Source organism: Salvelinus fontinalis, chromosome 19 (assembly GCF_029448725.1).
Source record: "Salvelinus fontinalis isolate EN_2023a chromosome 19, ASM2944872v1, whole genome shotgun sequence".
NCBI classification, from domain to species: domain Eukaryota; kingdom Metazoa; phylum Chordata; class Actinopteri; order Salmoniformes; family Salmonidae; genus Salvelinus; species Salvelinus fontinalis.
The window spans coordinates 28,102,076-28,117,955 of NC_074683.1; the positions used below are offsets into that span (position 1 = coordinate 28,102,076).

A 15,880-nucleotide genomic window follows, 5' to 3' on the forward strand; every position below is an offset into this window, starting at 1 on the left:
CTCTTTCTCCACCCACCTAATATAAGGGGCAACACCAAGACAAGGTAGCTCAGGACAGCGAGGTAGGTCGAGATAGAGAGGTAGCTCAGAATAGAGAGGTAGCTTAGGATAAAGAGATAGCTCAGGATAGAGGGGCAACTCCGGACTGAAAGGCAGCTCCGGACAGAGAGACAGCTCTGGACTGAGGGGCAGCTCTGGACTGAGGGGCAGCTCTGGATTACTGGCAGCTCCGGGCTGGCTGACGGCTCTGGACGCTCATGGCTGGCTGACGGCTCTGGACGCTCATGGCTGGCTGACGGCTCTGGACGCTCATGGCTGTAGGGCAGCTCATGACTGGAGGGCAGCTCATGACTGTCTGGCGGCTCTGGCAGATCCTGTCTGGTTGGCGGCTCTGGCAGATCCTGTCTGGTTGGCGGCTCTGGCAGATCCTGTCTGGTTGGCGGCTCTGGCAGATCCTGTCTGGTTGGCGGCTCTGGCAGATCCTGTCTGGTTGGCGGCTCTGGCAGATCCTGTCTGGTTGGCGGCTCTGGCAGATCCTGTCTGGTTGGCGGCTCTGGCAGATCCTGACTGACGACTGGCTCTAGCGGCTCCTGACTGACTATCGGCTCTGACGGCTCGGGACAGACGGGCGGCTCAGACGGCACTGGGCAGACGGGCGGCTCAGACGGCACTGGGCAGACGGATGGCTCAGACGGCGCTGGGCAGACGGATGGCTCAGACGGCGCTGGGCAGACGGATGGCTCAGACGGCGCTGGGCAGACGGATGGCTCAGACGGCGCTGGGGAGACGGATGGCTCAGATGGCGCTGGGGAGACGGATGGCTCAGACGGCGCTGGGGAGACGGATGGCTCAGACGGCGCTGGGGAGACGGATGGCTCAGATGGCGCTGGGGAGACGGATGGCTCAGATGGCGCTGGGGAGACGGATGGCTCAGATGGCGCTGGGGAGACGGATAACTCAGATGGCGCTGCGGAGACGGATGGCTCAGACTGATCCTGTCTAGCGGAAGGCACTACCGGCTCCTGTCTGGCGGAAGGCTCTAGCGGCTCCAGTCTGGCGGAAGGCTCTGTAGGCTCATGGCAGACGGGCGGCTTTGCAGGCTCATGGCAGACGGGCGGCTTTGAAGGCTCAATACAGACGAGCAGTTCATGCGGCGCTTGGCAGACGGACAGTTCAGGCGCCGTTGGGCAGACGGCAGACTCTGGCCGGCTGAGACGCACTGTAGGCCTGGTGCGTGGTGCCGGAACTGGAGGCACCGGACTGGAGACACGCACTTCAAGCCTAGTGCGGGAAGCAGGAACAGGGCACACTACTCTCAAAGCGTACTATTTGCCTGGTGCGTGGTACCGGCACTGGTGGCACCGGGCTGAGTGCACGCACATCAGGACGAGTACGGGGAGAAGGAATAGTATGTACAGGGCTCTGGAGACGCACAGGTGGCTTAGTGCGTGGTGCCGGAACTGGAGGCACTGGGCTGGAGACACGCACCATAGGGAGAGTGCGTGGAGAAGGAACTGGTGGTACTGGGCTGGGGCGGGGAGGTGGCGCCGGATATACCGGACCGTGCAGGCGTACTGGTTCCCTTGAGCACCGAGCCTGCCCAACCTTACCTGGTTGAATGCTACCCGTCGCCCGCCCAGTGCGGGGAGGTGGAATAACCCGCACCGGGCTATGAAGGCGAACCGGGGACACCATGCATAAGGCTGAGGCCATGTAAGCGGGCCCGAGGAGACGTACTGGTGGCCAGATATGTAGAGCCGGCTTCATACTCAATCTAGCCCTAGCAGTGCGGGGAGGTGGAATAACCCGCACCGGGCTATGAACACGTACAGGAGACACCGTGCGCTCTACCGCGTAACACGGTGTCTGCCTGTACTCCCGCTCTCCACGGTTAGCCTGGTAAGTGGGCGCAGGTCTCCTACCTGCCCTTGGCCCACTACCTCTTAGCCCCCCCCCCCCCAATAAATTTTTGGGTAGTACTCACGGGCTTTTCGGGCTTCCGTGCTAGACGCGACCCCTCATAACACCTCGACCCCTCATAACACCGGTTCCTCTCTCCGGTTTCCTCCGCTCTCCGAGCTGCCTCCAGCTGTTCCCATGGGCGGTGATTACCTCCAACTTTAGCCCATGGTCCTTTTCCTTCCATGATCTCCTCCCAAGACCAGAAATCCTGTTTTGTGCGCTGTCCGTTAACCCGCTGCTTGATCCAGGTTTGGTGGGTGATTCTGTAATGATTGTTGTCAGATTCCTCCTCCTCGGATGAGGAGGAGCATGGATTGAACCAAAACGCAGCGGGTGTTGAATACGTAATGATTTATTAGACACGACGAAACAATGACACGAACTATACTTGAATAAACTACAAAATAACAAAAACGAATGTGTAGACAGACCTGAACAATACGTACAAATAACACGAAGAACGCGCGAACAGGGAAAATAGACTACACAACAAGAACGATGTACAAAACAAACCGAAAACAGTCCCGTGTGGTGCGCAGACACAGAAGACAATCACCCAAATAAACAAACAGTGTGAACACACCTACCTTAATATGACTCTCAATCAGAGGAAATGAAAAACACCTGCCTCTAATTGAGAGCCATATCAGGTCACCCAAAACCAACATAGAAACAGAAAACATAGACTGCCCACCCAAACTCACGTCCTGACCAACTAACACATACAAAACTAACAGAAACCAGGTCAGGAACGTGACAAAAGGATACCTAAGTATGGTTCTCAATCAGAGACAACGATAGACAGCTGCCTCTGATTGAGAACCACACCCGGCCAAACACAAAGAAAAAGAAAACATAGAAAATCATAGAATGCCCACCCCAACTCACGCCCTGACCAAACCAAAATAGAGACATAAAAAAGATCTCTAAGGTCAGGGCGTGACAATTAGTGAAGAAACATGATAGAAGCATGTTAACATCTCTATGATTCTCATTACATGATGAAACATCAATAGAGCAACCCGGTTCAATTTAACAGTCCAAAGTGGCCACAAAGTGACTTCATAAGTTATCCTTTATAAGGTATATGTGATACAGTGATTTGATAAACTGATAACAGTACCAAAGCAAAATTATACAATTAAAATAAAGTAAATTAATTACAAGAATAATTCATTTAATGTTTGCATTATTATTAAACGTACATGCAGATCCATTTATTCATTTCCAGCCTAGATTGAATGTTGCTCTTCTTCCTTCACAGTGGGTGTCCTCAGACAGACAGACACATTGTATTGTGAACAAGATAGCCGCCAAAGCTATGTATCTGAAGCCTCAATGGATTCGAGGCTTATGCTGTGTGCTTCGGAACCTTCTTCGCTGTGGATTGGGATTGTCTCCATGCCAACCTTTCCCATGGCAAAGTTCATAAAGACCTGTTATTCAGACTGCTTTAGATACTGTAGGGTTATGCCCCAAATGGCACCCTATTCCCTAGTGCACTACTTTTGACCTATAAAGGGAATAGGGTGCCATTTTGGGATGCAGCATCAGTAATAGGTTCATACCCTCTGTCAATCACTGAATAGGATTCAAAACATATTTTTGCAGCTTGATTTTTGAAGTGTGAAGACATAATGGTCTTTTAAGTCTCTGCCAGACTCCCCCCACCATCTCTGTCTGTCTCTCTTTTCTCACACCCCATATCTCACTTTCTCCATCTCCCTGTCTCTCTCGCTCAACTCATCCAGGGTAGTCTGGCTGACAGAGAAGTGCTTGATCTGAAAAGTGGCCTTGTTGGACTCCAGCTGGTCAAAGATGTCTGCCATACCTCCAGGTGCCACAGGAATACTCCACAATGATACTCCACAATGAAAGAGTGTTGGTCCTGGGAGGAGACAGGAGGGCACGTGTCAATCAATATATCATCAATCAGGTGCCATACATCATAAACTGTGTGAATGTGCTTTGGGAACGTGCTGGGGGAAATGTGGGGAAGTGGTGTTGCATGAAGTTGGTAATAAACTCCACCTCACAGGAAGACACTGCCAGATACGTATTCACTGTGAAGCCACTGCCAAAGCTGAGAGACACACACTCAACCACAAAGGAATGTATATATTTTATTACCAATCAGAGTCAATGTTATTATCTGTCAGAAGGGGGAATATTAGGTTACAGCCATAGCGTACAGTTAGCCTGGTCCCAGATCTTTTTGTGTTGTAATGGTGCAATAGCTGGCTATACAGCACAAATAGATCTGGGAACAAGCTAGCTTAGGGCACAGGAAACAAACATCAAATCAGTCAAGGCACAGTAGGAATTGCCTGGTCCTAGATCTGTTTGTGCTGCCTATGGCCGTTGTCACGACAAACAATGACGATATGAGTTGGCAAGGCAGCACATAATACATATATGGGACAATGCTACACAGCAAAATCTTCAGTGTAAGAAAAAAACATTAAATTAACACAGAGTGTTAATTCAGCACGTAAAGTGTTGAGTCTGTGGACCCATAAAGACACTGTAATATTGTTAAATTACCACACTGCTTAGTGTAAAGCCATATTCATATATTTTTCAGAGTTTCTTGCCTTTCCAGAAAATTCCTTGCCTTTCCATGATTATATTTGTTAGTGAACGAGACATGGTTGTTGCATTCATCTTTTTTTTGGTCCTATGGACATCAAGTGAGATTTATTTAACACAATACAACATGTATTTCATAAAGCCTTATTTTGATGGCCTAGTTTTACCCTAATACAAAGCCCAAAAACGCAAACCAAAACCATGCCCATCATTATCATATTTCTCAGCAGGCTGTATTTCAGGTTGTTTCAATATCTGTTTGTGCATGTACATTGACTGATTCATACATTTTATGCTACTAAAACCCGGAAGCTTACAAGAAATCTTGCGACGAACAAACAAACAGGCAAAGCATCAATACAGGGATAAGATTGAATCATACTACACCGGCTCCGACGCTCGTCTTATGTGGCAGGGCTTGCAAACTATTACAGACTACAAAGGGAAACACAGCCGCGAGCTGCCCAGTGACACGAGCCTACCAGACACGAGCCAATCACTTCTATGCTCGCTTCAAGGCAAGCAACACTGAGGCATGCATGAGAGCATCAGCTGTACCGGAAGACTGTGTGATCCCCCTCTCCGTAGCTGACGTGAGTAAGATCTTTAAACAGGTCAACATTCACAAGACTGCGGTGTCTTCACTGACATTTTCAACATGTCCCTGATTGAGTCTGTAAAACCAACATGTTTCAAGCAGACCACCATAGCCCCTGTGCCCAAGAACATGAAGGCAACCTGCCTAACTGACTACAGAACCGTAGCACTCACATCCGTAGCCATGAAGGGCTTTTTCAACACCATTATCCCAGAAACCCTAGACCCACTCCAATTTGCATACTGCCCCAACAGATCCACAGATGATGTAATCAATATTGCACTCCACACTGCCCTTTCCCACCTGGACAAAAGAAACACCTATGTGAGAATTCTATTCATTGACTACAGCTCAGCGTTCAACACCATAGTACCCTCAAAGCTCATCACTAAGCTAAGGTCCCTGGGACTAAACAGCTCCCTCTGTAACTGGATCCTGGACTTCCTGACGGGCCGCCCCCAGGTGGCAAGGGTAGGTAACAACACATCCACATGCTGATCCTCAACACTGGGGCCCCTCAGGGGTGCGTGCTCAGTCCCCTCCTGTACTCCCTGTTCACTCATTAGTGCATGGCCAGGCACGACTCCAACGCCATCATTAAGTTTGCAGATGACACAACAGTGGTAGGCCTGATCACCGACAACAACGAGACAGCCTACAGGAAGGAGGTCAGAGACCTGGCCGTGTGGTGCCAGGACAACAGCCTCTCCCTCAACGTGATCAAGACAAAGGAGATGATTGTGGACTACAGGAAAAAGAGGACCGAGCACGCACCCATTCTCATCGACAGGGCTGCAGTGGAGCAGGTTGAGAGCTTCAAGTTCCTTGGAGTCCATATCACCAACAAACTAACATGGTCCAAGCACACCAAGACAGTCGTGAAGCGGGCACGACAAAACCTATTCCCCCTCAGGAGATTGAAAAGATTTGACATTGATCTTTAAAAGGTTCTACAGCTGCATTATCGAGAGTGGTTGCATCACTGCCTGGTATGGCAACTGCTCGGCCTCCGACCACAAGGCACTACAGAGGGTAGTGCGAACGGCCCAGTACATCACTGGCGCCAAGCGTCCTGCCATCCAGGACCTCTATACCAGGCAGTGTCAAAGGAAGGCCCTGAAAATTGTCAAAAACTCCAGCCACCCTAGTCATAGACTATTCTCTCTGCTACCACACGGCAAGCGGTACCGGAGCGCCAAGTCTTTGTCCAAGAGGCTTCTAAACAGTATCTACCTCCAAGCCATAAGACTCCTGAACATCTAGTCAAATGGCTACACAGACTATTAACATTGCACCCCCCCCCCCCCCCCCCCCCCATCACTGACACTCTCTGTTGTCATCTATGCATAATCCCTGTAATTAACTCTACCTACATGTACATACTACCTCAACTAACCGGTGCCCCCTCACATTGACTCTGTACCGGCACCCCCCCGTATATATTGTTATTTTTTACTGCTCCACTTTAATTACTTGTTGCTTTTATCTCTTATTCTTATCTGTATTTTTTGAAACTGCACTGTCGGTTAGGGGCTCGTAAGTAAGCATTTCACTGTAAGGTTGTCATCACGTCTTGCAGTCAATTTTGCCTCAATGTTTCTCAAAATAGCAGCTGACTCTACAGCACAGTGGTACTGGCCTTCAAGCATCTTGATCGTGTCACTGAATACGGTCAAGTTTCCATGGACAAAGTCCAGCCAAAGTTCAGTCAGTGGATCTTCGAGCATTGTTCGCAGGACAACAGGGCATTTGTCTTCAGAAAGAAAAAAGGATTTCAATGGCACATACCTTTTCAGCACTCTTTCTAGAGCAGGGAGCATGGACAGCCAGCAAACATTGCTGTGTCCAAAAATGTTATGGTACTCCTGGCCAACAAACTCACAAAAACTCTTCAGTTTTTCTACTCTTGACGGTGAAAAAGTGGAATGCCACGACTTTGTTTTGCAGGTTACATTTTTGGATGACCACCAGGACTGCAGCTGCATTCTCCTCTCTGTTTCTCCTTTCAATTCAACAAAATCAAGCAGTTTTGTTTCCACATTTTTCTGACTACTATTGGCAGCAGCTTTACATGTCCATGATTGGACGCATCAATGGCCAGGGACACAAATTCAACCTGGTCTAGGTCCTGTGTTACCAAAGTGGTTGCCCATGGTGCTAACACGTTACTCACTGTGGCGTCACATTTTGTCCTAGCACATGTAAACTTCGGCTCATAAAGCTTTCGTGTCAGTTATGCTGTGCAGTCCATAGATCTGTAACTATGATTGTGTCGCATAGTGTGGTATGCAAAGACACCCTCCTGCACAGCTAAATCATATTCTTCTTGGGAAGGATCTACTTTCTTGAAGAATGTGGTGACAGAGGGCATACCAACACGGGCAATCAGAGAGGCTTTATGCTTTTTTTGTCTGTTGATGTTCTACCACTGCCGTTCTTCCACCGCTGCCATTTGAAAAAGAGGAATTACAAAGGGTGCAGTTAACCATTCTATCGTCTTGACCTGAGCGTATAAATGGAAATTCTCTCGTCATGTTGTCATTAAAATGGCATTTCCGTTTCTTGGAAAGAACCATTGTACCTCCTCTGTCTGTTCTTCTTCACTCTCCTTCTGTCACTCTTCTTACTCTCAACTTTTTCTTCTCCTCCAATCGTCTTCCTGATCTTTCTTCCTTTCCTTCACCTTTCCACCTCACTTCACTCTTTTTACTCCCTTAATTTTTCCTTGGCAGACTCTGTAATCATATCTTTACCTTTCCTCCTCTATCTCACTCTTCTTCCTATCCAGTCTTTCTCCTCTCCACGCTAACAGAAAACATTATGCTAATGTTTTCCATGAAAATGTCAAAATATATTTTCACACTACTTATAATGCCAAACCATTAAAATTGTAATCTACAAATAAATACTCTCATAATTGCATTAATTTAATATAATCATATTTTCAAAATAGCCCGTCCACTGCATGTTTACATGTTTACGTTTTTTAACCTAGCTACATAGCTAATGTTAGCTAGCATAACCTATTTAAAACCATATAACGCAAACCATTTAACTATAAAATACGTTGTGAAAGAACATCATTAGCTAGTATCTCAAATGAGTGTAACTTACCTGGCTTGAAAATACGTTTGTGGTGATGTTATGGATTAACTTGACACTTGCTAGCTTCTGGCCGAGTTTTCCACAGCAGTTTTCTCTAAAACTAGCGCGAGCAAGTAGTTAGAAGAAGTAGAAGAGTGAATGAAGCTGATATAGCGAGCGGCCCCCTCTGCTGGACAAAACAAGCACAACAAGATTGAGACGTCAACCGGTAGACTCTGATGCCCGGTGTTTCTTGCCACGTAAAATATTATTTCACTTTGCAGTCTGTTTTTAACGCACAGTTAAAAACGGGGACATTTCCGGGGACAGCTCCAGCCGTGGACTGTCCCCGGAAAACGGGGACGTCTGGTCACCCTACAGGCTCTGTACTAGTAAAACTGGTGTCATCAGCAGCAGGATTAGTCTGTAGGACACACAGTAGTCAGTGATTAGCCAACATTTTACTACTTTGTCCCCATCAATACACACTCAAACAAGGTGCTATATCCACCCAACCCCATCGTGTCAATAGATCACACATACTAACCTTCACACACACAATACCTACCCGCAACCGACACCAGTCAGTCAACCACACATCCAGTCCTTACTAATACTGATTTTTCTCAAATGTTGACTTCAAGCCTTGAATGAACAATCAACTAAGCCTCCATAATAAGGCGAAAACTACAGTAGAAGCTGTAGCCTGTCTTGTTTTGCACGCTTTGAACAAAATAATAAAAATGCAATTCTACAGGATATTTCTTAACGTAGCTCTTTGTTAGCTAGCTATAACTGGCATGTTCACGTATCGCCAACCAGGATCAAACTGACCATCACCTAACCATTTGGGTGGTCTTAACCAATCATAGCACAGTATGATATGGCGGTAAAATGCATACAATTATAGTTCAGTATGTTTACACATATGAATATTACATAGCCTACTTGTAAACACACCAACAAGACACGGACCATGTTTATGCCTAGCTCCAGTATATTTATTTGCTCATAATGGAGTCATGGGAAAATTTTGTATATTTAAGTAAGATTTTACAAGGTGACTTACACTAGTACCTGGTGCTGAGCTTGATGTCAATGCCACTGAAGATGTTGATGGGATCAGACTCTAAATAGAACACACAACGTTAGTCACATTAGCCTCTGTGGTAGTTAGTTAGCTAGCTAACATAACCCAATGAAGCTAACATTAGCATGTAAAGTTACAAATCACATTGCCAGATAGCAGCTGGCTAATTACATTGAAATGCTTTGGAATGTGTAGCCAGAGTATTATGAAAGTTAGCTAGCTCGATTTTTGTTCAGATAAACAAATATAGTTAGCTAGCTAGTTAGCTACGTTACCCCAGCTTGACCGATTTTCTGCTGCGCTGATGTTGGCAGATCGGATGCCTTCCTTTTTGAAGTGAAGGGGAAAATCGATGGAATAGCATCACTTTTCAACTTTCGATGACATGGCAACCCCATCAGTTGAGATTTCAGTTCCGTTTCGAAATCTAGCTACAGACATTTTGATATTTCTAACATCAATTGAATACACCTCCACATCCTGAAATCGCTATGAATTCAGGATATTGTGGTTTGTTTACAACCAGGAAATGTAGCTGGCCCGTTTCTACTGGTTAGATGCAGAATTCTCCTATTTGCATGTAGTGAGGAAATTCTAAATTTTTATGACACATATGAGATGTTAATAACATATTAATGGACATGTATAGTGAAATAGAGCAGCGGTGAAATATCCCTGTAACGGAAATTAACTCAACAAGGTCGAGTAACAACAACACCCTCTGATTAACACTTACAATTTATTCACCGCAGGTGGCATCAATTTTAATCCCACTGATTTTAACCCCACTAGAATCAACACTCAGATATAACACTCACAACACTTTTTACTTGGGATGTACACCTTTCCCTTTCAAGACGATTCAATACATATCTAGATACATGGGCTCTGATACGATATAGGAACAATACGTATTAGTTTGAAATTATTCGGAGCGATTCAGTTTGATTAGAGGAACAAATCAATGCAATTCGGTTCGATGCGATATGCAACTTGATGTACTAACATTTGTTGCATAAACACATACATTTTCCATTCTAAATAAGAATCTGCTGCTTTGGAGATCATGAGCTCGGCCTCTCTGAGCAGGAGCTGACTGTGTGTGTGTGTGTGCGTGCGTGCGTGTGTGTGATATGTGTAAATTATGTATATGGTGCATATACCTGAGCTGAGCCATAAGGGAAGATGGGCATCTACCACCCCACTATCAGTTAGCCTTGAGCTAGCCTCGAACTAGGCCCATATACCAGCTAACTTCTTGGGCTACAATACCTCCTTTGCCAATTGGCCTGGACCCTTTATTGTCGATACGGAGCCCCGCCGATCCATCACCACTGGTCTGCCGAGTAATCGTCCGATGTGGTTTCAACAGGCTTTTCCGTTGCAATGTTGCCGAAGACCCATCCGCTAGACCCGGCCCACTAGTTTTCTGAACGCCGTTGTCTCCCTCTCGCCTTGCGTAGTAGCGACTAACGAACTGCTCCCGGACTCACCTATTGCTGCTCATTGGACCCTATGATCACTCGGCTACACAGATGATGCCTGCTGGACTATTCACTAACGCGGTACCTCTTTTTGTTTATCTGTCGGCCCCAACCTCGAACTCAGGTCCTGTGCATACCTGACTGACCATCTCTGCCCATTCATCGCCATTTACCCGTTGTTGTCTAAGCTCTCCCGATTAACACCCGTGATTGCTTTATGCCTCTCTCTATTGTCAATATGCCATCTCGTTTAGTACTTATTGTTTTATTTCACTGTAGAGCCCACAGTCACGCTCAACATGCCTTTGATAGCTCTTTTGTCCCACCCCCCACACATGCGGAGACCTCACCTGGCTTAACTGGTGCCTCCAGAGATGCAATCTCTCTCTCATCGTCACTCAATGCCTAGGTTTACCTCCACTGTACACACATCCTACCACACCCTTGTCTGTACATTAGGCCTTGAATCTATTGTACCACGCCCAGAAATCTGCTCCTTTTATTCTCTGTTCCCAGCGCACTAGACGACCAGGTCTTACAGCCTTTAGCCGTACCCTCATCCTACTCCTCCTCTGGTGATGTAGAGGTTAACCGAGGCCCTGTAGACCCCAGTACCACACCTATTCCCCAGGTGCTCTCATTTGTTGACTTCTGTAACCGTCAAAGCCTTGGTTTCATGCATGTTAACATCAGCAGCCTCTTCCCTAAGTTTATTTTATTCACTGCTTTAGCACACTCTGCCAACCCTGATGTACTAGCCGTGTCTGAATCCTGGCTTAGGAAGGCCACCAAAAATTCTGACATTTCCATCCCCAACTACAACATTTTCCATCAAGATAGAACTGCCAAAGGGGGCGGAGTTGCAATCTACTGCAGAGATAGCCTGCAGAGTTCTGTCAAACTATCCAGGTCTGTGCCCAAACAGTTCTAGCTTCTACTTTTAAAAATCCACCTTTCCAGAAATAAGTCTCTCACTGTTGCCGCTTGTTATAGACACCCCTCAGCCCCCAGCTGTGCCCTGGACACCATATAAATGATTGCCCCCCTTTTATCTTCAGAGTTCGTACTGTTAGGTGACCTAAACTGGGATATGCTTAACACCCCGGCCGTCCTACAATCTAAACTAGATGCCCTCAATCTCACACAAATTATCAAGGAACCTACCAGGTACAACCCTAAATCCAGAAACACAGGCACCCTCATAGATATCATCCTGACCAACTTGCCCTCTAAATACACCTCTGCTGTCTTCAACCAGGATCGCAGCGATCACTGCCTCATTGCCTGCATCTGTAATGGGTACGTGGTCAAACGACCACCCCTCATCACTGTCAAACGTTCCCTAAAACACTTCAGTGAGCAGACCTTTCTAATCGACCTGGCCCGGGTATCCCGGAAGGATTTTGACCTCATCCTGTCAGTAGAGGATGCCTGGTTCTGCTTTAAAAGTGCTTTCCTTACCATCTTAAATATGAATGCACCATTCAAAAAATGTAGAACTAAGAACAGATATAGCCCTTGGTTCATTCCAGACTAGACTGCCCTTGACGAGCACAAAAACATCCTGTGGCATACTGCATTAGCATGAAATAGCATTTTCAGGAAATGCAACTTTTCAGCGAAGTTAGGAACCAATATACACCGTTAATTAGGAAAGCAAAGGCTAGCTTTTTCAAACAGAAATTAGCATCCTATAGCACAAATTCCAAAAAGTTTTGGGACACTGTAAAGCCCATGGATAATAAAAGCACCTCCTCCCAGCTGCACACTGCACTGCGGCTAGGAAACACTGTCACCACCGATAAATGTACGATAATTGAGAATTTCAGTAAGCATTTTTCTACGGCTGGCCATGCTTTCCACCTGGCTACCCCTAACCCGGCAACAGCTCTGCTCCCCCTGCAGCAACCTGTCCAAGTCACCCCCCCCCCCCCCCCTCCGCTTCTCCTTCACCCAAATCCAGAAAGCTGATGTTCTGAAAGAGCTGCAAAATCTGGACCCCTACAAATCAGGTGGGCTAGACAATCTGGATCCTCTCTTTCTGAAATTATCCGCCGCAATTGTTGCAACCCCTATTACTAGCCTGTTCAAACTCTCTTTCGTATTATCATCAATTTTAACGCATAGTAGGGAATAGCATGCCATTTGAGACACATCATATTGGGCCTGCTGTCTGTCCCTGCTAAATAATGCCAGTTTAGGAAAATCAATCTATCAAATAAAAAATGGGTAAATACAGAAAGTCAGTCTCCACATAATCCTTGTTATCTCAGGCTAGAGCTAGACCGGTTTCCTTTTGGAGATATCAACTCAGGTTAATGAAAGTAATAAACATTGAGGTATCTTTAAGTATGCCAGGCAGACACAGGAATATCAGGCTTTGGCTTTGATGCCCAACCAAGATAGAAGCAATCTCACGAATACCAATGAAAGTTTGAATTCTCTCTTTTTTGTTTACAGGCATAGTAACTCCTTTTAGCAACCAGATATATGCTTTTTAGAGTGAACCAAGAGAAAAATAAACTATATTTAGTCTCCAATGTTTATTGAAAATATAAATACAATGAGCACATGCTGTCTCTCAAATACATTGTTACAATTGTTGGTTAGTTAGCTAGCAATTATTTTGCCATATTAGCATAGATGTGACATCAGTAAAAAAAAAACACCTCAAAACAAGACATAGTATCAAGAACCACATACAACTAGCTTAAACGAGCCACCTATGATTCCCCACATGTCAGCTTCTTGTCATTGTGGTTAGCTTCTGGCCATCCAGAATCACAACAACACACGGACCTCTGACCCATTGAAGTGTGCGCATCAATTTTGTGAGGTTGTCAGCTAACTTGTCTATAGAGACAAAATCAAACAGAATCACTTTAGCAACATTCAAAAGATGAAACCATGATACTGAACAGACTGAGCCAACGATAAAACAACAGTCAGCCAGGGTAGCAGGGTAACATTAGGCTACCCCCCACCCCAAATAACCAATTCATCATCAAGCTATGATGATTTGAATCAGCTGTGCAGTGCTAGGGCAAAAACCAACACGTGCACCCAGGTGGGCCCCAGGACTGAGTTTGGGAAACCCTGCCCTATATAGTGCACTACTTTTGACCAGAGCCCTATAAAAGTAGTGCACTATAAAGGTAATAGGGTACCATTTGGGTCACACTCACAGGCTACACTGTGGTGGTGCTGAAATAAGGATGAAGCTTCAGTCTGCATGCCTCAATCCCTGAGTACACCTCTCAACACTCCTGATTGGTATTCAGCCGGCATAGTGATAGGAGACGGATGAGGAGACACTACTGCCCCCTGGCTTTAAACAATAGAGCTAAACGGGTGGATAATTGGGATGCAGCCCATGCCTTTCAGACTATAGGATCTAAATGGTTGCCCCATGAGAACCTACACAGAAAAATTCTGGGTTAAAAATAACCCAGCGCTGGTAGGTGGTGGGCCGAAGCTGAAAAACGTGAAGTTGATCGATCCCCAACTGTATATGACAGTTAAACATTCTTACGCACACACACACACAACATCTGCTAATTTGCAACTGCTATGTCCTTTAATTAACTCTAACCCTCATGTTCATGTTGGGTGCATTTGCAAGACTCAAACGGTACTTTACTGTCTCCTTTGGTTTCCCAGCTGTCAGACTTGGTGCTTCCGGTGCAGACCTATGAAACAAAAATACATGCACAATGTAAACCATAGGCTTGTTCATAAACATAGAATAGTAACAAGTCATTTCCCAAAGGAGATTTAGGGCCAGTTTCCCTGACCCCGATTAAGGTAGTGTTTTATTGTGAAGACCCTTCAAAAAAAACTAAAGATATTCACAAGGTGAACCACAGGCCCGTTTAAAATGGTAAATGACTGCATTGTGCATACGTGTACTGATTCACAACGAAACTAGCCAAACCACTCCAATAACACTTGTACATACACACACACAAATGCATAAACATATAGCGGGAACATAGTACAGGTAATCCTAACAGACAATGCTCTCCATCAGGAAATAAATACAAATGAAAATCCACACAGCAAATTTAAGATCAGATTTTTAACACCCAGTGTTAAATTTAACACTTTCTTTGAAATTATGTGACCCACCGAAATAGTGCTAAACACTAAACACTGTGGGAAATACCCACTCATGACTGTGCTTGTTAGTCACAGAGACATAGTTGTTGCATTCAATAACTTCTAGGATTGAATCCTTCACCAAGTGACACTGCCTAAGGGAACATGTTTAAAATAAAAGTACAACAATTCCAGATTTTAAAAACCCTGAAAACCTCATATGATGAATTGCAACACTCCTCGCTCATAGCTGAACAACTAAAGTGGCTATTTTAAAGTCTTGGTTATGATTATAGCCTACTGTTATGGCTTAGTCAACTTTCAATTGTACTCACACTCAACTGTTTTGATCAACTGATAAGATACATTCTGATGTTTTGCCTCTTGAAATGAACCAATACACGTCCTGATCCACCTCGTCATTGAACATATTTGCTTGTGGCATGTCACAATTATGCCAGTTATTCAACGTTGATTGTTTTGTTAGATTTGAAAAAATAACAATATTTTGGAGATGATTGTTTTCAAATAACCTAAAGTGAGCGAGAAAAAGGCAATTTTTGAACATGGGGTGAGACATTGTTACTAATTTGTAAATTAAGCCAGTTTGTTATTTAGAATGATATATTTCTGTTTTTAGAGGGAGAGAAACCAAAAGCCTACTGTCGCCTCATGGGTCTCCAGGTCGCGGCCAGCACGGGTATCAAACCAGCATCTGTAGCAACACAGTTTGCACTGCGATGCAGTGTCTTAGACCGCTGAGCCACTCGGGAGAACAACATCACCGGTCAGGAGTAGGCTAGAGTACTACAGTAAGAGCAAAAGAATCTTAACATTTCCACACCTTAATTGTAGTCTAAGTTTGCAGGACAGAAGAATAGCAATTCTTACACTATTGTTCTAAATTCAATCACCTTCTTCATCCTCATCATTCAGTTCATTGAAATTACATTTTGAAGTCGTGCACAATTATCA

The 15,880-nt window shown here is 45.3% G+C and overlaps 1 long non-coding RNA gene across 2 annotated transcripts; it reads right to left on the minus strand.

Moving 5' to 3' along the window:
* Nucleotides 1–2,298: 2,298 nt before the first annotated feature.
* Nucleotides 2,299–10,131, minus strand: LOC129816571 (uncharacterized). Of its 2 annotated transcripts, none has more exons than XR_008753572.1 (4): nt 9,599–10,131; nt 9,303–9,362; nt 8,264–8,657; nt 2,299–3,850 (listed from the first exon to the last, which is right to left on the minus strand). It is a non-coding gene; the product is annotated as an uncharacterized LOC129816571 (long non-coding RNA). The 2 variants fall into 2 exon arrangements; XR_008753573.1 differs by having other exon boundaries at nt 8,264–8,423; nt 9,599–10,088.
* Between the last annotated feature and the right edge of the window lie 5,749 nt (nt 10,132–15,880).